This window comes from Dipodomys ordii, unplaced genomic scaffold (genome assembly GCF_000151885.1).
Source record: "Dipodomys ordii isolate 6190 unplaced genomic scaffold, Dord_2.0 Scaffold194, whole genome shotgun sequence".
Lineage (NCBI taxonomy): Eukaryota > Metazoa > Chordata > Mammalia > Rodentia > Heteromyidae > Dipodomys > Dipodomys ordii.
In genome coordinates, this window is record NW_012267410.1 from 1307299 (window position 1) to 1319716 (window position 12418).

The window sequence follows — 12418 nt, forward strand, 5'->3', positions numbered from 1 at the left end:
AGGGAAACAAATAGCTGTAATTCAGTCTGCAGCCTGTAGTCATAAATTAGTTAAATGAGATCATGTGGTAAGAAGGGATTAAAAAGCAACTCTAGGGGCTTCAGAGTGATTTGAAAGGTAATGTTAGATTCTGGGGAACCTGGGTGCCACTGGCCTCTGACACTCAATTGTGGGCCAGACCTTTGCCCTTGACCTTGATGGATAATCTCATCCATAAACAAAAGGTGTTCTATTCTGAATTCTGAGGAGAGAAAGTAGGCCTAATTTCAACTTTCTGTATGTGTGTGTCTGCACATCTGCGTGTGCGTATGTGTAGGTACTTGGGCTTGAACTCAGGGCTTCATTCTCTTGCCTTAGCTTATTCTGCTCAAGGTGGGCACTTTACCACTTGAGCCAGTCCTCTACTTCCCAGCTTATTGATGGTTAGTTGGAGAAAAGAGTTTGATTTGTTTGCCTGAGCTGGCTTTGAACAGTGATCCTCAGAATCAGCCTCCTGAATAGGTAGGATTACAAGCATGTGCCATCAGCACCCAGCTTAATCTCAGTTTTTAATACTAGGATCTGGGGCCTCAAGGTAGCTTTCCTAGTACCCAGCTCAGGGGATCCTGTTCAGTATCACTGTGGATGTGTCCCTGAGGAGCGTTAGCATTCCCAGATTTTACTGCATAGTCCATAATGAGGAGAGGAACTCCAATACTGCCACATGCCTGTTCCAGCTCTGCTGGCTGGGCTAGTCTACACACATCAGTTTCTATAGCTGTGTTCTGACCACTCCATACTTCAGCACCCCCTTTGCTTCAATCTCTGACTTCTGTGAGCTCTTCACCTTTATAATCCTCTTTCAGTACAGAATGCTTTTCACTTGTCTCACTTGAAATGCCAATTTTCTCCTTTCAACTCCATTTGTGTCCCACTAAGCTCTGGGGGCAGATTCCCTGCTGCTCTCGGTGGGATGGGAGCCCGGATGCCCGGGCTTGTCACTGTTGGGGAGCTGGCTCTGTCTGCCTCTGTCTTCCAGCATGCCAGGTGCTTTACCTGATGTGTGTGAGGGATTTGGGGAGCCAGGCCCTCTCCTCTCTCACTCCCACCTCCATAGTCAGCTTGTCACAGGGAAACCCCAGTATTTTTTCCCTAAATTATCTTTTGTATAATGTCACTGGCTTATTAACTACTGACCTGAGCTCACTAACATGACCAAAATGCTGAACTTCTGTTTTCTTGAGAATTCAGAGTATTTCTTCAGCTGTTACTTGCAGAATAACATATACTTTCAAATATTCTATCATTTTTTTATGTCAGTTAAGTTACAAGAATATATCCTTTTATATGGATAAACAAAATCAGGAAATCACTGTCATATCTAAAAAACAGATTATTATTGCTGATGACATGGGTGTATTCTAAAGCATTATCTATTTATTAGAACCATGTGGGTTTTATAAACTTTGTTTTGTTTTGTTTTTTGGTGCCTATGTTGGGGCTTGAACTCAGGGCCACAGTGCTGTCCCTCAGCTTTTTTTGTTTGTTTGTTTAAGGATGGTATTCTACTTGAGCTACAGCTCTGCTTCTGGTTTTTTGGTGATTAATTGGAGATGAGTCTCCTACTAGGGCTGTCTTGGAACTGTGATCCTCGGAACTCAGCCTGCTGAATAGCTAGCTAGCATTACAGTTGTAAGCCACCAGCGCCAAGCCTCATTAGCCATTTAGCAGCATACATGCTTCCACCTTGTTTTGCAACAGGGAACACTCACCATCCCCATAATCTTTCTCATCATCCAAACTGATATTTTATTCTCAGGTAACATAAAGCTTTCTGTTTCCTTTCCCCAAGCCCCTGGCACTCACATTCTTCTTCCTGTCTGTATGAGTTTGAGTACTCCAGATGCCTCACCTGAGTAGAGTCATTCAGTGTTCTTTCATGACTGGCTGCTTTCACTTGGCATAATGCCCTCAAGGCTCATCCCTCCCTACATTGTAGCATGGGACATGATTTCTCTTCTAGTGATCAATCTCATTCCATTTCATGGCTTTTAAATAATATAGTTAACCAAGTTTGCACAGGTGTATACTACTTACATGTGTTCATTATATATAAAATCAAAACTGCTATTTTATATGTTCCTATAAACATGTTACCCTCCATCAGCCCATCTAAAGGACACCCACCCATTCATTGGACTGATTACTTTTGTCGGGTTAAAACAGACCAATAAAGCTCATAAATGGTCTGATGCAAGCGCTAGAAAATGGGCTCAAAATCAGCACAAAGTGATTGCCATGGAGGAAGGGCACAACCCCCCCTCCCCCATCTAGAATGTGACACTTGATGACAGAGGGCTGTGTAGAGCTGATTCAGTAATGGGCCACAGTAACACAAGAACGAGTCAGAACTAGGGCAGGTACCTACAGACCCAAACTTGCTACAGGAAAGCAGGTGTTTTCAATGGCAGATCTGCATGTTGCCTATTGCTTTTCTCAATCTCTTTCTAGAAATCTCCATTGTATCTTTTGGGGAGCGAAGGTATGTACTCTTCCCAGCTGTCTGGTTTGGATGGTTTCTCCAGCTATGATGGCTCCCATTTCTGCTTTCAAGTAGAGCCCTACCCCATATTTGTATCCAGGAGTGAGTGCTGACAGCCTGAAGATCTGGTTGTAGGACCATAATAAGTTATTTCTCTGCCTCACTTCTGGGAGAGAAGGAAGAGAAGTTGCAGGTAGTGTTGACTGTATTTACCCAGGTCTGGGGTGACAAGGGCTAATATGCACCATTTTTCTGTGTATAAGGGAAGAATAGGTCCATAGCAAGCTAAAGCTAGCCTGTTTCCTTTCCACATTACCATGGGAGCTTGCATTGCAGGCCTGAGTAATCTCTGTGGGAGACACCACAGAAATGGAGGTCTGGTGGTCCTGGCTCACAGAATGTGAGTACGTCCTGAAAAGCCACCGTTATCTGCACTTCATAATTGTGATTTCACACTGCTGAATGTGGGAAGTAGACAGGAGTTTGTGGAATGTTCTACTTTGTGCTTGATTCACACCTACTTTGTAATTTTTTAAAAAAATATTTTGCATGTAAACAAATACTGGAAAATGAGTTGCTTCTTCAGCAATGAACAGAATTGATCATTGTCTCCAACCTATTATTGCAATGTTAGGATGCTCATAGTAGTATTCAGGACTCTGTTGAAAATGAGGACATATAAGACATATTCATGTGTGTTGTGTGTGTGTGTGTGTGTGTGTGTGTGTGTGTGAGAGAGAGAGAGAGAGAGAGAGAGAGAGAGCTTGTGAGATTGGCTCACATGACTTTGGAGGTCTAGAAGACCTACAACTTATCTACAAGTTGGAAACCCAGGAAAGTGGCTGATATGATTAAATCTGAGTCCAAAGGCTAGTCCCAGTGGAGCTAATGGTGCAAGTTCCCAGTCTGAGAGCAGAAGATGAAATGTGACATCTCAGATCAAGCAAGAAGGGGCCTAGAGAAATGGGATGAATTCCTTCTTACTCTGCCATTATTCATTCATGCCCTTAACAAATTAAATGGTGCCTGCCTACACAGGGGAGGGTCATCCCCTTTACTGAGGCCATAGTGGAAATGCTAATGCTACCTAGAAACCCTGTCAGAGACATCTGCAGAAATGATGTTTAATCTGGGTACTCTGTGGCCCAGTTACATTGACATAGAAAATTCACTTGTTGCTGGGTATGGATGGCACATACCTGTATTCTAAGCTATATGGAACACAGAGGACTAAAGTCTGAATCTGACAGAGATAAAAGTGTGAAATATCAAAAAAAATAAAGCAAAAAGAGAGTATGGCTTAAATGGTAAAGTACTTGCCTAGGAAATACAAGGCCTTAGTTCAAACCACAGTACAGCTAAAATAAATGAATATATAGATAGATCTTGTGAGCAGAAAGATGACTGTGTTAAGTGTGGCGTGGCTGTGTGCTCTCCTGGAGCAGAGCTGAAGCAGTCATGACTTAATCCAAGCTTTCTATCACACCCTTGTCACTAAAGGATTAGAAATAGCTTTGTTACAGAGGGAGGCCAGGGAGGAATTAAAGGACTCACCAAATATGCTAGTACAACGGGAAAGGACCAGTTTTCCCTTTTCCATCAGTGTATTCATTCATTCACATATTCATGCATTCATTTATTTGTTCCATAAAATGGAAACTTATGAGAGGACACATTCAGTCTTCTGGTAAGCTACCTGCCCAAGGAAACAGCACCCTCAGAGCAGGACAAAGTCAGAAAGCAGGAGGTGGGGGTAAATGAGAGGCACTGATGAGGAGCCCTGAGCATGGGAGGTGGAAGGAAGTGCTCCATCCAGGAAGACGAGGGTGAGATTACAGCCCCTTGGAAATGGGTCAAGAATATCAATTTTATCAGAGCTGAGAGAGAATCAGAGAGTGGTATTAGCTGGGACTGGAGGGTAATGAACAAAAGAGTAAACAAGTAGTTGTGAAGCTGGGCATGGTGGTCCACACCTGCTATCCTCCCACTTGGAAGATGGAGGCAAGGCCAGAAGTAGGCTATGTAGTGAGTTCCAGGCTGGCCTGAACGATGAAGAAAACAGTATATGTTCTGTAGAAAAGGTCAAAAAGCCCACCACTCAAGGTGTCAACATTTCCACCTGACAGACATGTTCCTACTCATTTTAGCCTTTACAAAGCCAAGACCAAGAGTTTGACTTGGGAGTGGGGTATGAAATATAAAATGGTTTGGCCTATCAACTTATTTGGAGAATACTTTGTTTTAAAACAGTGTTCAGTAGAATAATTACAATATGGGGGAGGCCAGTGGTTCTTCATCGCTCTGCATGCCATGAGGGACCACACAGAGACATATTAGAGCTTGTCTGGAGGCAGAAGGAGAGGTGGTGAACATGAAGAACCATTATGGAAGTTTCTACTGGAAGGAACAGGTAAGGCTGTCCTAGGGCAGAGAGGCTGTCCATGGTGGGATCTAGGGGGAGATGTTTGGGTTGTGGGCCTTGTGAGTCATCCTCTGCATGTGACCTCTTGCTCCCATGGGGTCAGCTAGTTGTAGAGCTAGGCTTCCCCTTATCTTAGTGTCTTCTGCATGCACCTGCTTGCCCTTCTTTCCACTATGAGTTGGTCCCTCCTCAGAAGCCAGCCACATGCTGGGGCCATGCACTGGGACTTCCCTACCTACAGAACCATGGACCAAAATGAGCTTTTTCCCTAATAAATTACCCAATCTGAGATATATTGGTATATTTGGTATATGGGATACCAAAGAAGAGGGTTGAGGAATGAAGAGGGTGTATATACATAGAAGTAGGTTCCCGTGGGGGTGTAGAAGAGATTTAGAAATAATGTGGCAGCCAAGTACCCGTAGCTCACATCTGATCATAGTTCTTCAGGAGGCTGAAATATAGAGAGAACTGAGGTTTGAGGGCATCTTGGGCAGAAAAGTTCTCTAGACTCCATCTCCAAAAAATAACCAGCAAAAAGCAGGACTGAAGGTATGGCTCAAGTGGTAGGGTGCCAGCTAAGAAAGCCAAGCAAGTATGGAGTGAGGCCATGAATTCATCCCCTAGAACTTCTTAGAAAGAAAAAGAAAGAAAAAAAGAGGAAGGAGGGAAAGAAAAGAAAAAACAAAAGAAAATCAATGTGGCATAGTTTTGTGAAGCACCTCTCCAGAGACTGGAGGAAGCAGCTAGCACCTATCAGGGACTGGCTAGTTCCTTTCCCACAGCCACCTGGGCAGGTGTTAAGGGGCTAGCCTCTGGCTGCCTCCCAAGTCCCTGTATGGGTTGAAGTGCTTTTTATTAGCCTCGACTACCTACTTCCTGGAGGCCCACCATATCCTAGGGACAATCTGGAAGCCTTGGGGAGAAAAAGCTTCGAGTTTCATATAAGGTTTCTTCTGTCTTCTGTACACTCTTGAAAGCAAATGAAGCTTCCCACTTTTCGTTATGCGTTCTTCAGTGTTTAGTCTTTGTCTTTTGTGGTAACCAGTGACCTCTCTCTCTTTGCCGTGCAAATAAAGCATTCAAAGGCTTCCTGATGCACCACAGAATTCTGAAATGAGGAACTATGGCAGCTGCATTTCAATTAGGGAGGAAACAGGAAATATAGTCCCCCAAGGACCCTGCATAAGAGGCAGCTTTCTTATAAAAATGCTAAATGAGTTTGGTCATTTTTTTCCCCTAAACAAGTGATTGGCAAAGGGACAGTAGATGCCAGAGGCGGCAGCAAAGGGTGTGGAGAGGGAACATGAAGACCCAGAACAAGTAATTTGTTTTTCTTAATGAATCTGAGCTGTGGGGGTTCCTTGGGCATTTATCTGAACACCTCAGGAGAGGCTGAACTTGTATACCAGGAGCTCTAGGTCATATTCTGGCAGATCTAAGCTGTTCCTCCACATACATCTAAGTTCTTTCTCTTCCTATGAGATTAATGAGATTCTAAAAATATGTTTTGCAGCCCCCTATTGGTTTCCTCTTGGACACCTCTCCTATTCCCAAGATGCCTTGTATTGGCACCTCTAGGATGAAGAACACCAGGAGGCAAGGAAGAGGCATGCACCTGCTACACTTTGCATTCAACTTCCTTTCACGTGTATAGATTCTAGATGCTAACAGCAATGATCACCAGATCCTTCCTTTGCTTAAGTGTTTCCGTTTCCATGGTCTGGTGTGTCCCCAGTCCAATCCACCATAGGCAAACAACTAGTCTCCACCAATCAATAGCCGAACCTCTGAAGTTATTCTTTCCTTTAACATAATCAATTTTTTAGGATGTATTGCAATCAGTGTTGCTACAAATAGTATTTCTTTTCTTACCTTGGCAAAGTTCATCCCTTTGTGGCTACACATTTTTCAGTCAGCTTACCTTTTTTTGTCTCCTCTTATTTGTGTCTAAAAGGTTGAATGTGGTGTCTTTGACTCCTTACCCCAGGATGTAAATGCATGCAACTTTTGCTTCTACACCTAGGATTGTATGTGTGTGTGCGTGTGTGTATGTGTGCCGGTCCTAAACTCTGGGCCTGGGCACTGTCCCTGAGCTTTTGTGCTCAAGGCTAGTACTCTACCGACTGAGCCACAGGTACAGTAAGTGTAACTTACTGCTTTCTTGATGCTTAATTGAAGATAAGAGTCTCATGGACTTTCCTGCCAGGGCTGGCTCCTAATCACACTCCTCAGATCTGAGTCTCTGAGTAGCTAGGGTTACAGGCATGAGCCAATGGCACCTGGCTTGTACCTAGGATTTTATCTATAGAGATTGAAGGATAAAAAGAGAGGCCAACTGACATGACAGAAGTACGCTTATTTTACCAGGAAGAAAGGTTCATTTGCAAAATTTGTATTTAGGACTTCAGAATTCTGTGTATTCTAGGATCTCTTTTTTCTCCCCCCCTTTCTTGTGTGTGTGTGTGTGTGTATGTGTGTGTGTGTGTGTGTGTGTGTGTGTGTACACGGGCCTGTGTATTGGTGTTGGGGCTAGAACTCAGGGTCTTTTGCTTTTATTTGGCTTTTTTTGTTGTGGTAGTCAGTTGTGGGTCTTGAACTCTGCATCTGGGCACTGTCCCTGAGCTCTTCAGCTCAAGCAAGTGGTCTACCACTTGACCCACAGCACCACTTCCCATTTTCTGGTGGTTAATTGGAGATAAGAGTCTCATGGTTTTTCCTGCTTGGGCTGGCATTGAACCTCAATCCTCCGATCTTAGCCTCGTGAGCAGCTAGGATTACACGTGTGAGCCACAGGCACCTGGCTTCTTATTTGGATTTTTAACTCAAGGTTGGTGCTTTACAACTTGAGCCACAGCTCCACTCTGGCATTTTGGTGATTAATTGGAGAAGAGAGTCTTATAGGCTATTCTGCCTGGGCTGGCTTTAAACCATGATCTTCATATTTCAGCCTCCTGAGTAGCTAGAATTATAGGTGTGAGCCCCTGCCACCTAGCTATATTGGATATGAGAACAGATTTTTCTTTCTTTCATTTTCTTTTGTGCCAGTACTGAAGTTTGAATTCAGGACTTTGTGTTCTTGCTTTTTTTTTTCCACTCAAGGCTATGTTATTTCCACAGCTCTTGGGTTTTTTTTAAATTATGCAATTCATTCACAAACATTGCTGGGAATATATTTTTTTCATCTTATTCCAGGGAAATCAAGTTGCAGTTGGGCATACAGTCATTCCATTTCCCAGCCTCCTTTGCAGCTAGGCATGGTCATGCAACTATGTAGGACCAGTTTTGTGTGAAGTTGTCATTTGCACACTCTCCCCCATACTTGTGTGTTGTGTGTTGTGAGATGTATGCATGAGATTCTCCTCCTCCACTCCCCAACCCCGCCACATTGATGGAGCATGGAAGTGGTTGCAGCTTGGACTGACTATAATCCTATAAAGACAGTGCCATAGAGGATGATGGGAAACTAGACAGAATGAATCTGGGTCCTGAACAGCCAGTTAGCAGAGAGTCCATACAGCAGCCCTGGAGTTTTAATGTGTATCTGCTTTGCTTATAGTCTCTGTAGTAGTATTGGCTGTCTTTGCTACTGCAGTTTGATCCGTTTAATCAATCAACAGCTCCCAATATCCTTCCTGACTTCCTGTATCTGCTATGGACATGGAATGACTCTCAGAAGAGCAGATGTGCACATAAGGCTGTTTTACTAGGCACTCCTGCATACATCCAATTCCTTCCAGCTTTGAGAGCCAGCCCACAGTCCAGCAGAGTTTTGAATGAAGTGAAGGTGGGCAGGTGAGTCCATTGGTCAGCCTTTTGATTTTTAAAGCCCAATCCATGCTCCTGACATCAGTGGGTATTACCTTTACTGAACTCTGAAACATTAATCTAAACAAGGATGAGGAAAAGGTCTTTATATTGTGACATAATGAATCTATCTTTAATTCTTTTGTGTGTACCGGTCCTGGGGCTTGAAGTCAGAGCCTGGGTGCTGCCCTTTAGCTTTTTCTGATCAAGGCTGGTGTTCTACCAGTTGAGCTTTAGCTCCACATCTGGCTTTTTGATGGTTAACTTGGAAATAAGAGTTTCACAGATTTTCCTTGCCAGGCTGGCTTTGAACTTTGGGTCTTAGATTTCAGTCTTCTGAGTAGCTAGGATTACAGGCATGAGCCACCTGTGCCTGGCTTTGTGGTTAAACTTCAGCATTTCCATTAACCTATAGGGCCTAAACGTCTTGAAGTCATTTTGACATAGGAGCCAAATTGTTGGTATCTCCAAAATTCAACTTCAGATCTAATGTGATGATGCTAAAGGGGAGGGGGCCTTTGGGAAATGATTAGAATATGAGGGGTCCACCTTTGTGGATGGGAAGAACATACTTATATAAGATGCTTGAAACAGTCATGGTGGTGCATCATTTGTGATCACAGCACTCAAGAGACTGTTGGGAGTTTAAGGTATAGACAACATATTAAGATCCTATTAATAAAGTTGTTCTGGGCATTGGTGGCTCTTTCCCATAATCCTAGCTACTAAAAGAGCTGAGATCAGAGGATCACAGTTCAAATCTTGCTCAGGTAGAAAAGTCTTTGAGCCTTCATCTCCAACATAATTATCAAAATCTGGGCTAGAAGCATGGCCCAGGTGGTAGAGAATCAGCGGTAGGCAAATAAGCTGAGTGAGAACAAAGCCCCGAGTTCAAGCCATGGTACCTCTCTCTCTCTCTCTCTCTCTCTCACACACACACACACACACACACACACACACACACACAAATGTGATGTGGGGGAGCTCTCTTGAGGACATAGTGACAAGCTGATGTAGGAAGCAGAGACCTACCCAACAGATACCAACCTTCATCTTGGACTTCCCAGCTTCAAAGCTATAAAACATACATTTCTATTGTTATAAATTACCCAGGCAAAGTGTGCTTATGGTAGCCTGACTGGCTGCTATGGTAGTGTTGGGCTTATTATTCCTGATCGTGGTGTGAATTTTGGCAAGAACATGGTCTTATACACCAAAACAGTAATTATACTTTATTTAAAATATATACAAAATTATTACTTTGAAACATATATGCTATTGTCCAACATATAGCACAGAACGTGAATGGATATGAATTTTGGTACCTTCATTCATTTAGTTTTGTGATTTCTTTTTTGCTCAAAGCTCCTGAAGCAAAACCATTTGAGATAACTGCAGGAGGGGAGATGCCACGGGTGTGGTCCTCTTAGTGGTCTGATTGTATTCTTATGCACTGCTGAGCCTTGTCCTATGGCCTTGCTAGGGGCCCAGGATGATGGGTAGCCTTCATCATCCACATACTCATTGTCTGTTCCCAACCCATTCCACTCCATGGTGGGTGAGAATAAGTGTCAGTTATTTTGTTGACCCTCTGTGGGACTGTGATTAATGTAAACTATATTCGCTTCACTTCCCCCTTTTTCATGCCTTCATTACATCTCTGTCCCACAGGAATGGAGAGCTAGAATGGAGTCTTGGCCTTAGAATACAACGTGGAAATAAAGAAGAAATGAAGCAAAAATGGAGTTTCTGTGCTCTTAGACTGGTCATCACTATCCTGAGATTGCTTTGGGGCACATCCCAGTCCTCAATTAATGTCCTCACACAGGGAGGGCCTTACTTCTCACAGGCACTTAATAAATGCTCACTGCGTGGCAGAGTAAATGAATGCTGGGGATCTGGTAGCAGGTAGAAAAGAACTCTTTTAGAATCAGAGAGACTGAGGTCATCTAGATTGCTTTCTCACTTGGCAAATGGGAAAACTGAGACCCATGGAAGGAGGCAATGCAAGCAAAGTCACTGACTAGACCTTGGGAGGATCAAACCTAGAATCAGATTAACTTAATTTCTTTTTACATTTCTTACTCTCCTCAGATTCGACTCAGTAAAGAGAGCTCAATGGAGCCAGTGCTGTGCTCTGGACTCTCAGAAGTCTCCTCCCACATCAGAAGTCCCTGATGGTGCTGTGTGACTGAGTATAAGAAACAAACAAAAAGATCCTCTCTAAATAGCTTTTCCCTGGGGTCCAGTTCAGGGAAGGAGGCTCTGATGATGGCAGTGGATGTGAACAAAGGAAGAGGGTAGTGAGGGTGAGGACGCAACTTAGGAGGAAGGGCAGTGATGGAGGATGCCATTTTGGAGAGAGGACTTTTGCTTCTGCAACAATTGTAGTACCAAAGTGAGTTTAGAGCCTTACAAAGGCTCTGGAGTGCCGAGGTATCCATGGGAACAAAGTCCAGTTGACTGGCAGCATCTGATTCAGAAAGCAAACCACAACAAATACTTGCTCAAGGGATGAGGTGTTTGTTTTAGCACACCAGAAAAGATAACTGAAGAGAGGCTGGAAGGCTGGTCGAGTGAGAGGGTAGGGGCAGATGGTCAGGCTAGCCAGGTAGGTGCTCAGATGGGCTTCTCATTACAGCTGCCCTATACATCCTCTGAGCTTGGTGTTACTGAGACCTTTTATTTGTCACACTGAGGAGTTCAAAAGTACAGGGATCACTCTATTTCTCAGTGTGATTTTGGTTTCTTTTATTTATGTGTGTGTGTGTGTGTGTGTGTGTGTAGGTTCTACAGCTTGAACTTAGTCTAGAGCTCTTTCTCTGCTTTTCCTTCCTTCCTTCTTTCCTTCCTTCCTTCCTTCCTTCCTTCTTTCCTTCCTTCTTTCTGTCTGTCTTTTTCTATACTGGCACTGGGTCTTGAATTTAGAACCTGGACTCTGTCTCTTAGCATACTCCCTGCAGGCTGGCACTCTACCATTTGAACTACACCTGTACTTTCAGCTTTTTGATTGTTTATTGGAGATAAGAGGTTCATGAACTTTCTTGCCTGGGCTACCTTGGAATCATGATCATTAGATCTCAGTCTCCTGAGTAGCTAGGATTACAGGTGTGAGTCACTGATGCCTGGCTTTCTTTATTTGTCTTTCTTGCTCACTGCTCGTACTCTATTACTTGAGCTGTGTCTCCAGTCCGTCATTTTACTGATTATTTTGGAGATGGAGTCTCACAGGCTTTTCTCACCAGGCTGGCTTCAAGCCATGATCCTCTAGGTGTCAGCCTCCAGAGTAGCTAGGATTACAGGTGTCAGTCAGCTGCAGGTGGCCTCTTTAGAAAGGATAATTAGCAGAGTTGTCAATCACTATTTGATATCAGATCTCATAAACATAACAGCTTCCAAGAACTCTGGTGCCAAACGGAGTTGTTGGTGACCATGAGATGACACCTACTTATGCTTTGAACCCACCACCAAAGAGCTACTCTTGAGCAGGTGAGGCCCTTAGATGACAAAGCTGGGTTGTTTTAAAATATGCCCAGTTTTTGCCTTGCCCTTCACTCCTCCTTTCCTCCTCTTCCTTTATCTTCTGCCCAACTTCTGCACTCCCCACCTCTCTTCTAACTTGTCTAACCAGCCACACATGCTTCTGCCATGAGGAGCAAAAATTCACC